Source organism: Hordeum vulgare, chromosome 3H (genome assembly GCF_904849725.1).
Source record: "Hordeum vulgare subsp. vulgare chromosome 3H, MorexV3_pseudomolecules_assembly, whole genome shotgun sequence".
NCBI lineage: Eukaryota > Viridiplantae > Streptophyta > Magnoliopsida > Poales > Poaceae > Hordeum > Hordeum vulgare.
In genome coordinates this window covers 334145914-334159417 of record NC_058520.1, presented here as the reverse complement: position 1 = coordinate 334159417, position 13504 = coordinate 334145914, and positions in this window count along the sequence as shown.

The following is a 13504-nucleotide window of genomic DNA, read 5'->3' as shown; positions in this document are numbered from 1 at the left end:
TCGGACTTGAGATAGTGGATTTGGATCATGTACCACTCAAATGACTAGAGAGATGTACTTTTTGAGTGGGAGTTCTTAATTAATATGATTAATTGAACTAATTGTCATGAACATAGTCTAATGGTCTTTGCGAATTACGATGTAGCTTGCGCTATAGCTCTACTGTTTTTTATATGTTCCTAGAGAAAATTTAGTTGAAAGTTGATAGTAGCAAACTTTGAAGAGGATTGTCCTCGTTGCTGCGCAGAAGGCTTATGTCCTTAATGCACCACTCGGTGTGCTGCACCTCGAGCGTCGTCTGTGGATGCTGTGAACATCCGACATACACGTTTCTGATGACTACACGACAGTTCAGTGCAAAATACTTAATGGCTTAGAAGCAAGGCACCGAAGACGTTTTGAAACGTCACGGAACATAAGTGATGTTCTAAAGAGATGAAATTGTGATTTCATGCTCGTGCCCTTGCTGAGAGGTACGAGACCTCCGACAAGATTCTTTGTCCACAAAGTAAAGCAGAAAAGCTCAATCGTTGAGCGTGTGCTTAGATTGTCTGAGTACGACAATCACTTGAATCAAGTGGGAGTTAATCTTCCAGATGAGATAGTGATGGTTCTCCAAAGTCACTGCCACCAAGTTGTGAGAGCTTCGTGATGAACTATAACATATCAAGGATAGATACAATGATCCTTGAGCGATTCGCGATGTTTGACACTGCGAGAGTAGAAATCAAGAAGGAGCATCAATAGTTGATGGTTTGTAAAACCACTAAGTTTCAAGAAAGACAAGGGCTAGAAGGGATACTTCGTGAAACGGCAAAACAGTTGCTGCACTAATGAAGAGACCCAAGATTAAACCCAAACCCGAGACTAAGTGCTTCTATGACGAGGGGAACAGTCACTGAGGCGGAGCAACTCTATATACTTGGTAGATAAGAAGGCTGGCAAAAGTCGAAAGAAGTATATTTGATATACATGATGTTGATGTGTACTTTACTAGTACTCCTAGTAGCATGAGGGTATTGGATACCGGTTCGGTTGCTAAGTGATTAGTAACACGAAATAAAAGCTACGGCATAAACGGAGAGTAGCTAAAGGCGAGGTGACGATACGTGTTGGAAGTGTTTCCAAGGTTGATATGATCAAACGTCGCACGCTCCCTCTACCATCGGTTAAACCTAAATAATTGTTATTGGGTGCTTGTGTTAAGCATGAACATGATTGGATCGTGTTTATTGCAATACGATTATTCATTTAAAGAGAATAATGGTTACTCTATTTTCTTGAATAATCACCTTCAATGGTTTATTGAATCTCGATCGTAGTGTTACACATGTTCATGATATTGGTGCCAAAAGATACGAGGTAATGATGATAGTACCACTTACTTGTGGCACTGCCGTTTGAGTCATGTTGGTATAAATTGCATGAAGAGGCTCCATGCTGATGGATCTTTATACTCACTTGATTTTGAATCACTAGTGACATGCAAATCATACCACATGAGCAAGGCCTTGTTTTCATTGAGATGAAATAAGATAGTAACTTGTTGGAAGTGATACATTTTGATGTATGCAGTCCAATGGGTGCTGAGGCACGCAGTGGATATCATTATGTTCTTACTTCAATGACGATTTGAGTAGATACTAGAGTATTTGCTTAATGAATCACAAGTCTGAAATATTGAAAAGTTCAATTCTGTTTCGGAGTGAAGTTCGTCGTAACAAGAGGATAAACTGTCTACGATATGATCATAGAAATGAATATCTGAGTTACGAGTTTTGGTACGCAGTTAAGACAATGTGGAAATTGTTTCGCGGTTCATGCCACCTAGAACATCATAGTGTGATGATGTGTCTGAACGTCATAGCCACACACTATTTGGTATGGTGCATGCTATGATGTCTCTTATCGAATTACCACTATCGTTTATGGGTTAAGCATTAGAGACAACCGCATTCACTTTAAAATGGGCACCACGTATTTCCGTTGAGATGACACAGTATAGACTGAGGTTTAGAGAAATCTAAACTGTCGTTTCTTGAAAGTTTGGGGTTTCGACACTTATGTGAAAAAGTTTCAGTCTGATAAGCTTGAACCCAAAGCGGATAAATGCATCTTCATAGGATATCCAAAACAGTTGGGTACATCTCCTATCTCAGATCCGAAAGCAAAGTGTTTGTTTATAGAAACGGATCCTTTCTCGAGGAAAGGTTTCTCTCGAAAGAATTGAGTGGGAGGGTGGTAGAACTTGATGAGGTTATTGAACCATCACTTCGACCAGTGTGTAGCAGGGCGCAGGAAGTTGTTCCTGTGGCGCCTACACCAATTGAAGTGAAAGCTGATGATGGTGATCATCGAGCATCGGATCAAGTTACTACAAGCCTCGTAGGTTGACAAGGTCACGTACTACTACAGAGTGGTACGGTAACCCTGTCTTGGAGGTCATGTTGTTGAGCAACAGTGAACCTACGAGTTATGGAGAAAGCAATGGTGGGCCCAGATTCCGACAAATGGCTGGAAGCCATGAAATCCGAGAGAGGATCCATGTATGAAAACAAGGTGTAGACTTTGGAAGAACTACTTGATGGTCATAAGACTATTGAGTACAGATGGATCTTTAAAAGGAAGACAGACGATGATAGTGATAAGTCACTATTAAGAAAAGCTTGACTTGTCGCAAAGATGTTTCCGACAAGATCAAACAGTTGACTATGATGAGACTTTCTCACTCGTAGCGATGCTAAAAGTCTGTTAGAATTATGTTAGTAGTTGCTGCATTATTTATGAAATATTGCATGTAGGATGTCAAAACATTGTTTCCTCGACGGTTTCCTTGAGCAAACATTGTATGAGATACAACCATGAGGTTTTGTCGATTCTAAAGATACTAGCAAGTATGCAAGCTCCAGCGATCCTTAAATGGACTGGTGCAAGCATCTCGGAGTTGGAATATACACTTTGATGAGATGATCAAGGATTTTGGGTTTGTACAAGGTTTATGAGAAACTTGTATTTCCAAAGAAGTGAGTGGGAGCACTATAGAATTTCTGATAAGTATATGTGGTTGGCATATTGTGGATCAGAAGCAGTGTAGAATTTCTGTAAAGCATACAAGGTTGTTTGAAAGGAGTTTTCAAAGGAATACCTGGATTGAGCTACTTGAACGTTGAGCATCAAAGATCTATGGAGATAGATCGAAAGCGCTTAATGGAAGTTTCAACAAGATGCATGCCTTGACAAGTTTTGAAGGAGTTCAAAATAGATCAGCAAAGAAGGAGTTCTTGGTTGCGTTGTAAGGTGTGAATTTGAGTAAGACTCAAAACCCGACCACGGCAGAATAAAGAGAATAGACGAAGGTCGTCTTCTATGCCTTAGCCGTAGACTCTAAAGTATGCCATGTTGAGTACCGCACCTGATGTGTGCCTTGCAGCAAGTCTGTTGAGAGGTACAGAGAGTGATCCATGATTGAATCATTAGCAGCGGTCAAAATTTATCCTTAGTAACTGATGGACTAAGGATTTTTTCTCGATTATGGAGGTGGTTAAAGAGTTCGTCTTAAAGGGTTACGTCGATGTAAGCTTTGACACTAATCCGAATAACTATGAGTAGTGAAACGGATTCATATAGTAGAGTAGATATTTGGAGTATTTCCGAATAGCACATAGTAGCAGCACCTATAAGATGACATAAAGATTTGTAAAGAACACATAGATCTGAAAATTTCAGAACCGTTGACTAAAACCTCTCTCATGAGCAAGACGTGATCAGACCCCATAACTATATGGGTGTTGGATTCGTTGGAATCACATGGTGATGTGAACTAGATTATTGACTCTAGTGCAAGTGGGAGACTGTTGGAAATATGCCCTAGAGGCAATAATAATTAGTTATTATTATATTTCCTTGTTCATGATAATCGTTTATTATCCATGCTATAATTGTATTGAATGAATACTTATATACATGTGTGGATACATAGACAAAACACTGTCCCTAGCAAGCCTCTAGTTGGCTAGCGAGTTGATCAAAGATAGTCAGGGTCTTCTGATTATGAACAAGGTGTTGTTGCTTGATAACTGGATCACGTCATTAGGAGAATCACGTGATGGACTAGACCCAAACTAATAGACGTAGCATGTTGATCGTGTCATTTTGTTGCTACTGTTTTCTGCGTGTCAAGTATTTGTTCCTATGACCATGAGATCATATAACTCACTGACACCGGAGGAATGCTTTATGTGTATCAAACGTCGCAACGTAACTGGGTGACTATAAAGATGCTCTACAGGTATCTCCGAAGGTGTTAGTTGAGTTAGTATGGATCGAGACTGGGATTTGTCACTCCGTGTGATGGAAAGGTATCTCGGGGCCCACTCGGTAATACAACATCACACACAAGCCTTGCAAGCAATGTGACTTAGTGTAAGTTGCGGGATCTTGTATTACGGAACGAGTAAAGAGACTTGCCGGTAAACGAGATTGAAATAGGTATGCGGATACTGACGATCGAATCTCGGGCAAGTAACATACCGAAGGACAAAGGGAATGACATACGGGATTATATGAATCCTTGGCACTGAGGTTCAAACGATAAGATCTTCGTAGAATATGTAGGATCCAATATGGGCATCCAGGTTCCGCTATTGGATATTGACCGAGGAGTCTCTCGGGTCATGTCTACATAGTTCTCGAACCCGCAGGGTCTGCACACTTATGGTTCGACGTTGTTTTATGCGTATTTGAGTTATATGGTTGGTTACCGAATGTTGCTCGGAGTCCCGGATGAGATCACGGACGTCACGAGGGTTTCCAGAATGGTCCGGAAACGAAGATTAATATATATCGGATGAACTCATTTGATTACCGGAAGGTTTTCGGAGTTACCGGGAATGTACCGGGAATGACGAATGGGTTCTGGGAGTTCACCAGGGGGGGGGAATCCACCCCGGGGAAGCCCATAGGCCTTGGGGGTGGCGCACCAGCCCTTAGTGGGCTGGTGGGACAACCCAAGAAGGCCCTATGCGCCATAGGAAGAAAATCAAAGAGAAAAAAAAAAGAGGAGGTGGGAAAAGGGGGAAGGACTCCTCCTTCCAAACCTAGTTGGACTCGGTTTGGAAGGGGAGGGTTGCCCCCCTTGGCTCGGCCAAAGCCCTTGAGGGTCCTTGGACCCCAAGGCAAGGCTCCCCCTCTTCCCCCTATATATACGGAGGTTTTAGGGCTGATTTAGAACGACTTTTCCACGGCAGCCCGACCACATACCTCCACGGTTTTTCCTCTAGATCGCGTTTCTGCGGAGATCGGGCGGAGCCTTGCTGAGATTAGATCACCACCAACCTCCGGAGCGCCGTCACGCTGCCCAAGAACTCATCTACCTCTCCGTCTCTCTTGCTGGATCAAGAAGGCAGAGATCATCGTCGAGCTGTATGTGTGTTGAACGCAGAGGTGTCGTCCGTTCGGCACTAGATCGGAGCGGATCGTGGGACGGATCGCGGGACGGTTCGTGGGACGGTTCGCGGGGCGGATCGAGGGACGTGAGGACGTTCCACTACATCAACCGCGTTCACTAACGCTTCTGCTGTATGGTCTACAAGGGTACGTAGATCACACATCCCCTCTCGTAGATGGACATCACCATGATAGGTCTTCGTGCGCGTAGGAAAATTTTTGTTTCCCATGCGACGTTCCCCAACACTGTCGACCCTCCTCTGAGCGATATGCCCTCTTGCGTCGGGCCTTGGATCATAAGTGTCACCGAATGAACGCCGATCATCAGGATGTCGGGGCCCGTAGGGCCCACCCCGCGGAGGGGTGCGTGAGCGGCGGTGATCTTCGGGATTCATGGAGCGGCTGCCTCCCCTGTGTCGCTGATGAGAACCGGGGCTGTGAACTGACCGATGCGTGTTCGCGCGAACAGAACTATTGTGAATCCTGTTGTGCGACTAGGAGACCGCCGAATTTTGTTGTTGCGCGGTGCGCAGCAGGGCAGGGATCTGCTCGATCCCTCTGCGAGCCTCTGAATCAGTCGGCTGGAGGGAATCGGCTATCCTGGCGGCGGCAGCCAGGTTGAGGACGGGTGTGCGGAACACCTCCACGTTGCTCTGACGAGTGCGCCGACTAGCAGAACGGCGGGGTTGACGGCGAGCGCCAGAGGTTTCACCGACCTCGTGCTCGTTCCGGCCGGTCTGCCGGGGGCTTTCATGGGAGTTGGCCATGTGCACTTCGGCTGCAGGCCCGCGACCCACGTAACCGGAAGGGAACTCAGTCAGAACTGAGTCCGAGCACTGGGACGGCGGCGCAACTACAACCGACTCGAGGACCGCCACTTGTGAAGACACGCTCTGGCGCGCCTGAGCGTGTTGTACCCAACGCTGGAGCCGCGGACGGCGAGACCACTTGTTGTGGCGCGTGACAGGGGCGAAGGTCGACACCGGAGCCGACTGCTGGAGAAGAAGGATGCCGTGGGCGCCGGCACGGAAGTGCATAGCCCCGCGACTGGGAAGCGCCTCGACGTCAAGAGGGGCATCCTGAAGCCATGCCGAATCGTCGACGGTGAAGGAGAGAGCGCCGAAGAGGATCTCGCAACACATGCTCAAATCACCACCGGACAACATGACGAAAAGATGTAGTCGCAAACTCACCGAAAAGTCGCTTAGACGCCTGCCCCAAGGTGGGCGCCAACTGTCGTGGGTATAAGTCTGACAGTAGATGTGTAGGGTACGAAAGGATGGGCAGAGCCTTAGCTACGGCGAGGTTGTATGAGTTCAGGCCCCTCTACGGTGGAGGTAAAAGCCCTACGTCTCAGTGCTCTTGGGAGCTTGTTGTCGAGTGGAATATGGATTACAGTGAATTGCTAACCCCTGCACCAGTGGAGAAGGGTGGCTTATATAGAGTGCGCTACCCTTCATAATGGTTCGATGCACAGTGGTGGAGTAGTGGCGAATAAATGCCTACGTTACAGGTAACGTATGTCTTAAATGCTAATAAAGGTACATGGAAACGTATGACCGTTGCCCTCCAGGGGGGTTACGATGCACAGAGTGGAATCCAGTCGGTAAGTTCGATATGCTCCGAATGCTCATCTCCGACTAGATGATGGAGGAATCGTCACCGACTGGATGATGGGAAGTCCTTAATTCAGTCGGAACTGACTAAAGGCCTTATCCCTTATGAAGGGTAGTCCTTGGGTAGGACTCATAGAGCAGGCCTATGACCCTACCCTAGGACTATAACCCGATCAGGTCGTCTTCTCTAGAGCCTCCATAGCCTTTCAAACATGACCGCTCTATCAAGGTATCTACCCATCTTTCCAATTACCAAACTTATCCTTTCACTTGGGCCATAGGACAATAGTTTCATCTTAATCATTTGAATCCATTAATAAATCTTATTTGCTACTCGAGTTGAATCTATGAAGAGTCCCATGGAGCAATGTCATCTGTGTCATGCTGCAATTATATGCCTCGGGGTGGTCAAACTGAAAAGTTCAGGGAAGATTCAGACTAATGTGGATTCCTTTGTCTTGCCTACACTTCCACAGCTTAAATCTTTCTAACTGTGCTCATGGATACATTTCTAGCAGAGATGATTCCAAAATTGTTCGCAGGTTGGCTATATACATGCATGCATGTTGTACATCTGTTAATTTTCAGTTAGAAATGTTTATATTTGTTCACATGCTTTCCTTACTTTTATTGCTAAAAGATATCCAGCAGATAAGGCCCAAAATTTCTTGTTTTTTCTCGACTTGTGCTGCTTGATCGATACTCTATCATAGTAAAAAAATGAATTTTTAGTTGTGTCAAAACTAACATATTAATATCTTTCTAATTGTTGCTACCATATTTCAAAGTAAGAATGTGATGATGCAAAGAAATCTCACTATCTAGCCATATGTAGTCTCAGATTTTTACTATGCAAACTATGATAGGAGTAAGCCCACATCAATGTGGCTCCATTTTTGCCTTCTATTGATGTGTAACAAAGGAGATGTGTTGGACTGAGTGTCAGTTGATGTTGAAACAAAGGAGTGGAACAGGCAATATTACATTCAACGGAGGTTATCTTTCCTATGGGTTTTCTTAAAATTTCAGATGTTTCATATAACCATCAATCAATTATCTTATTGGCGGTCCATGTACATGTTTCTTAGATGATATTTGTATCTTGTGTTGGCCGTATCGGCCACCATGCTATGCACTTACTAGGCCCTCGGGGATACCAACCACACCCGAACCCCTACTCCATGTCATCTACTTCCTCCTCCGACAAGGCGCCCATGTCCTACATCTACGAACGTTTCGTTGTCTCCTGTTGCAGATCCGTGCCTCGAAGCTTGACCTCACACGCATGCCTTTCATCGACCACCTACATCACCTCCTTCAGGGGAACCCATGCAGTGCCATCTACGGTATTAACCCATGCAGCGCCATCTACAATATTGTATTGTTCTATCTACATTACTTACCCTTTTCTCAATATATGCCATCTTACTAGGTGAAATATTATGTATAAAGTTTCTTGGATAGTGAACATGATTTATGGCAGAAATTGTCATGAGGTGAGTTTCCTTCAAGATGAGGAAACTAATTGTGATGTCCCTTGTTTAATCAATGAAGTTTGTACTCTTCAAAGTATTTCTGACATTTTTTCTCCTTGCAGTTTCTCAATACCTTTTTTGTTTATATAGTGTACATGCAAAGAGTAGTAGAAAACAAAACAAAATGGTTTGGGATTTGTACGTTGTCAATATAATAGTATTTGACAATGTTTTTTTTGCATTGCCTTATAATAGTAGCATCTCGATACTTGACGCCCTCCCTCTTTCAGTTGGTCATAGCCCATGCTCCTGGGCGACGATCGTCTCGCTGTTGACTGTCATCACGAATCGAAGGAGGCGGCGCTTCCAATCCAATGTTCCATCGGCGATCGGCTGTGACGTATACAAGGAGACGCTCGACCGGCTATGTGAAGCCCATCTTCGGATCTTTGCGTCAGCAAAGTCGATCCTCCGCAAGGGCTTCTCTGTGCTGAAGCGCTCTGCCGACGGCCTCTCTCCCCATCGCTCGGGCACCTTACCGACCAATCATTGACCAACAGTGGAGTGTGCGAGGAGTCTCTAGACGTGCGCTACAGGCTATAGCCTTAGGTTTGGTCTTCTCTTCTACCTTAATTGTGTTTAGACAATTCCATATTGGTAGTTATCATGAGGGATACGTCATATGTGGATTAAGTATTTGCTATTATAGGATTTTCATTCGTATGGTGCTCAATTGGCATATAAGGAAACCTGTACATCGGCAAAGAGGTGTTGGGCGCTGAATCCAGTCCTCAAGAAGGCTTAGGAAGATAAGTAGACTCCCATGAGGTGAGTATCATCGGGGTAAAGCAGGTTATGAACAACGTCAACTCATATGGGGATGCCAAGGATATCAATTGGATTTGTTTATCCATTAAGGTAATCTTCATCCTTTAGTTGTTGCTGCCCGACAATATCTTTTAGTGTCGCTATTATTAGAAAAACAAAATCCCAATGTACACACTGTATTTGCCAATGTAACAGCATCTCAATCTGGGATGATGCATTATTTTCTAAATATAATCAAACATCATCAGATATATATGTTGAACAGTCAATTGAACATGCTACCAAGTACCAACAGGAAAAAAACATACTTCCATTTTCTTAGATGATATATAGAACCTTAATACTAATTGTCAGACTGCTGACGTACTATGTATATTCTAAGAGAACTACGTGGATGAATATCATTAGAGAAACATGAGTGAATTACGATGATTGTTAATTTTCTCGAAGTGAGTATAAACTACAATGATGCTTCGTATATCTTTACACTTCTATGATGCAAACTTATGAATTCTGGAGGTTTTTTTCCTACGGAACTCTGAAGCATGTGGTTGAAGTAAATCTACAGTCTGAGAAAGAATTTGCATATTCAGAAGGACTGCAATCTGATGAGACAACACAATTTGCACGACAGCACACAAAGCTTCACTAGAGAGTTCCGCATAGGGATATGCTTTTTGCAAATGTGAGGTTCTTTCTGGGGATCAAGCAATACTTATTGAGGCAGTATGAAAAATTCGATCATTTTGTTGTAGAATCACAATGCTAATTAGATAAGCTCTTGTCTGGTTGAACCTATGCCAATCGTTCAACATCTCTTTTTTATTACAAGGCCCCGAAGGTATCATTAAAAAATTGCAAATCATTAGTAGAGTGTCAAACAAAGATGCTTTCTGCCATCTCGTAGATGAAACTGGATTGTAAAAATGGGTACTTTATTTTCAAATGGAGGCTGTTGTGCGCATATCAAGTGCATGTATAAATTAGTATCATCTCGCCTCCGCATTGAGCTTATAATTATTTCTGAATAATGTGTCATATTTTGATTTCTGTCAAAATGACCATTGCTATGTTCTTTCTAGACATTTTGTATGTTGCCTATGGCGACAATAATTTTATTTTTTGGGGATTTAATTGTGCTCTCTGCGCTGTCAGGCCTATGTATCTATATGGGTGATAGTTTAATTCTTTAATAATGTAAGCTCTCAATTTCCAGTTCTTTTGAAGGGTACATTATGAGAACATAAACTTCTCTCACAAACAAATTGCAATATACTATTTTATTTTGATAGTGTACTGCCATAAGTACTCATCAAAGCAGTAGAGCTATTGCACAATTCTTTCCCCACTTATGCCTTTTTACACTTTTATATGCGTACGCTCTTCTTAGATTTTTGATGACATTCATTCTTTTCTTTGAAGTCTTGATGTGTGCGAAACTACTTCCGCGGTGAAATGACATTTGATGAGCCGGGGTGTGTCACATGTTCTCACAGCTTGCGTCATCAATCAAGGTGGGCATCAGTCACTATTGAGCTTGATGAGTACATACTCAAGGTTGGTGTCCGCTCTTGGCACGTCACTAAGCTGCTACTTTTTTTGACATATTGGCAAGGAGACACGTGGGAAGGAGAAAAGGAACCAGAAGAGCATGGGAGAGGAAGACGTCAAACTCGTGCATAACATAAGAACCTTTCAGACAAAATTTATGTTTTTTGGATTGTAAGAGCTTAGACTATCTATTGTATTCATCTAGGCTCTCAATTTTCAGTTTGTATTTGTCCATGATGAAGGCACAACGCACATGCTTGATTTGTTAAGCTTTTTTTTGTTCTGAAGGATGTTAAAGGGTTCCTCCTCGGTACCAAGAAGACAACCTTGAAGTCAAGTTGCTTCTTCGCAGACAAGTGCTTGAACGCACGATGCTCCCCCTGAGTCATTTGATAGATATAGCAATAGGAGTTTATGAAAAGTAACCTGCAGGTCAAATGTGTTTGGTAGTAACCATACCTCTTCTGTTTTTTTTCCTTTGTGATTGGGAGTATTAATTGTTGTTTCAGAGGGTCTATATTTCAGAAAATAAGATTTTGTTCTTCCGTTTCCGTACTCACCATAGTTCACATTTCCTTTCAGTTTGTTGTGAGAGGCACTACTTAAGTTTTATTTCAACTAATTGGTCGCAAAAAAAGAGATTAAAATAATATTTTGAATCGATAAAAACATAATACGTACATATATATGAGGGTTCAAACACGATTGTGAGAAAAATGTGACGGGAAAGGAAGGGTAAAGAGAAAGATATAATGTGAGGAGGGAGTGGTTAAAGAAATACAACCATGTCTATGAAGAAAGAAGCAGAAGAAAATAATTAATTTTTTATTTTAGTAATTGAAACAATCGTGCTTCGCTATGTCTTATGTTCATCCGTAGCAACGCACGAGCATTAAATTAGTAATTGTAGTTGGAGAGAACTAGACTAGTTTTCCCCAACTACAGTTATTTAGGTACAGATGGAGTATGAGTTACTTTTTTCTAGCATCACCACGTAGCACTCGTTACTTTGACAGTTGCCACTTACTTTGCTTGCCCGTTACAGCCTGCTACTAGTCCCTTGATGGAAGTGTACTATTGGCTTATTTTCATGTAGCTTAACATTACTTACAAAATAATTGTTATGTCCATTCTTCTAGAGAGAGAATGGGTGTGTCCTCTACTAAAACAAATAATTATTGTGGGCATCTGCAATGGTCACCCCTCCCTATTGCGAGTGGGACGTGCAATGCTGCAAGGGCTGGTCGTCCTTGCTGCAAGCGGGAGGGGGTGACACTGCAATGATTGGTCGTCTTTCTCATGATCAGGATGCATGACGCTGCAATAGCCCATCATAATTGCTATGAATGGAACACATGGCGTGTAATGGTTAGTTGTCTTTGTTGTGATCAATACGCGCTCATCATTGCTGTGAGTGGGACCTGCGGCCCTGCAAGGACCAGTCGTCATTGTTGTGATCGAAACCATGACGCTGAAAGGATTGGTCACCGTCGCTGCAATTGGACGCACGAGGTTGTAGTGATCGGTTGTCATTGTTGCAGATGCGCGACGCTCCAAGGCCGACTTATCATTGTAGCGATCGAAACGCACGACACTGCAAGGATCGGTCGTCGTCGCTGCGATGGACCCACGATGTTGTAATGGTCAGTAGTCATTGTTGTGGACGCATGCCGTTGCAATGGTCCGTAACCGTCGCTGTGATCGGACACACAATGCTGCAATGGTTGGTACTCATTGGTGCAGATGCATGACGTTGCAGTGGCCGGTCGTCGTTGTTGTGATCGAGACATGTGATGTTGCAATGGTTGATCGTCATTGTTGCTAGCACGAAGCGTGATGCTGCAAGAGATGACCTCCACTGCTGCAAGGGAGAATTATTGTTGTTGCAAGAGGGGCGTGACATGATACACAGGTCGACAGCCACAACCGCAAAGCCCCGTCACTACAACTCCACGACGGTCGATGTGAACTCTGCCAGTGCAACAAAGCCGGACGACCCAACATACTTCTTCTTATGTGTGAGTTAGAACTTGTTAATCGTGACCTTTGTAAATACTTGTAACATCCTTTGCATTTCCTTTTGATGTTTTTCTAGATTTCTGATGGTGTATAGCTCATTGCGATTTTCTATTATTTTTTGCCTGAACAGACTGGTCTGTCATGATCATGTTTTTGTTGCATAAGATTGTCCATTTCAACGCTTTGTTATGCAGTAGCTATTACGCAATGGGGTCCACCTACATAACCCTTACATGCTGCTTTTCGTATCACATCAAGGTGTCGTACGTATGTGTGTGAGCAGCGATGGGAGTGGTTCCAAACGCACCATCCTGACGCGAGGCTGCGGAAAGATGCCATCGCATCCTTTGGCACCAAAACTGCTAGCACACGTCAAATCTGGTCAGATCAAACGGAAGTCAAGGCGGTTTAAATTTGGCAGTTACCAGCCGGTTGATCGGTAGTAGCCGCCTAAAAAAACTTAGGCAACATCGAAAAGTTGTGAGAAATAAACTAGTTCTCTTTAATAATAAATATTGTAAAACAAAAAGTAGTTAATGTTAAAAAGAAACTTACACAACACATTTCAAA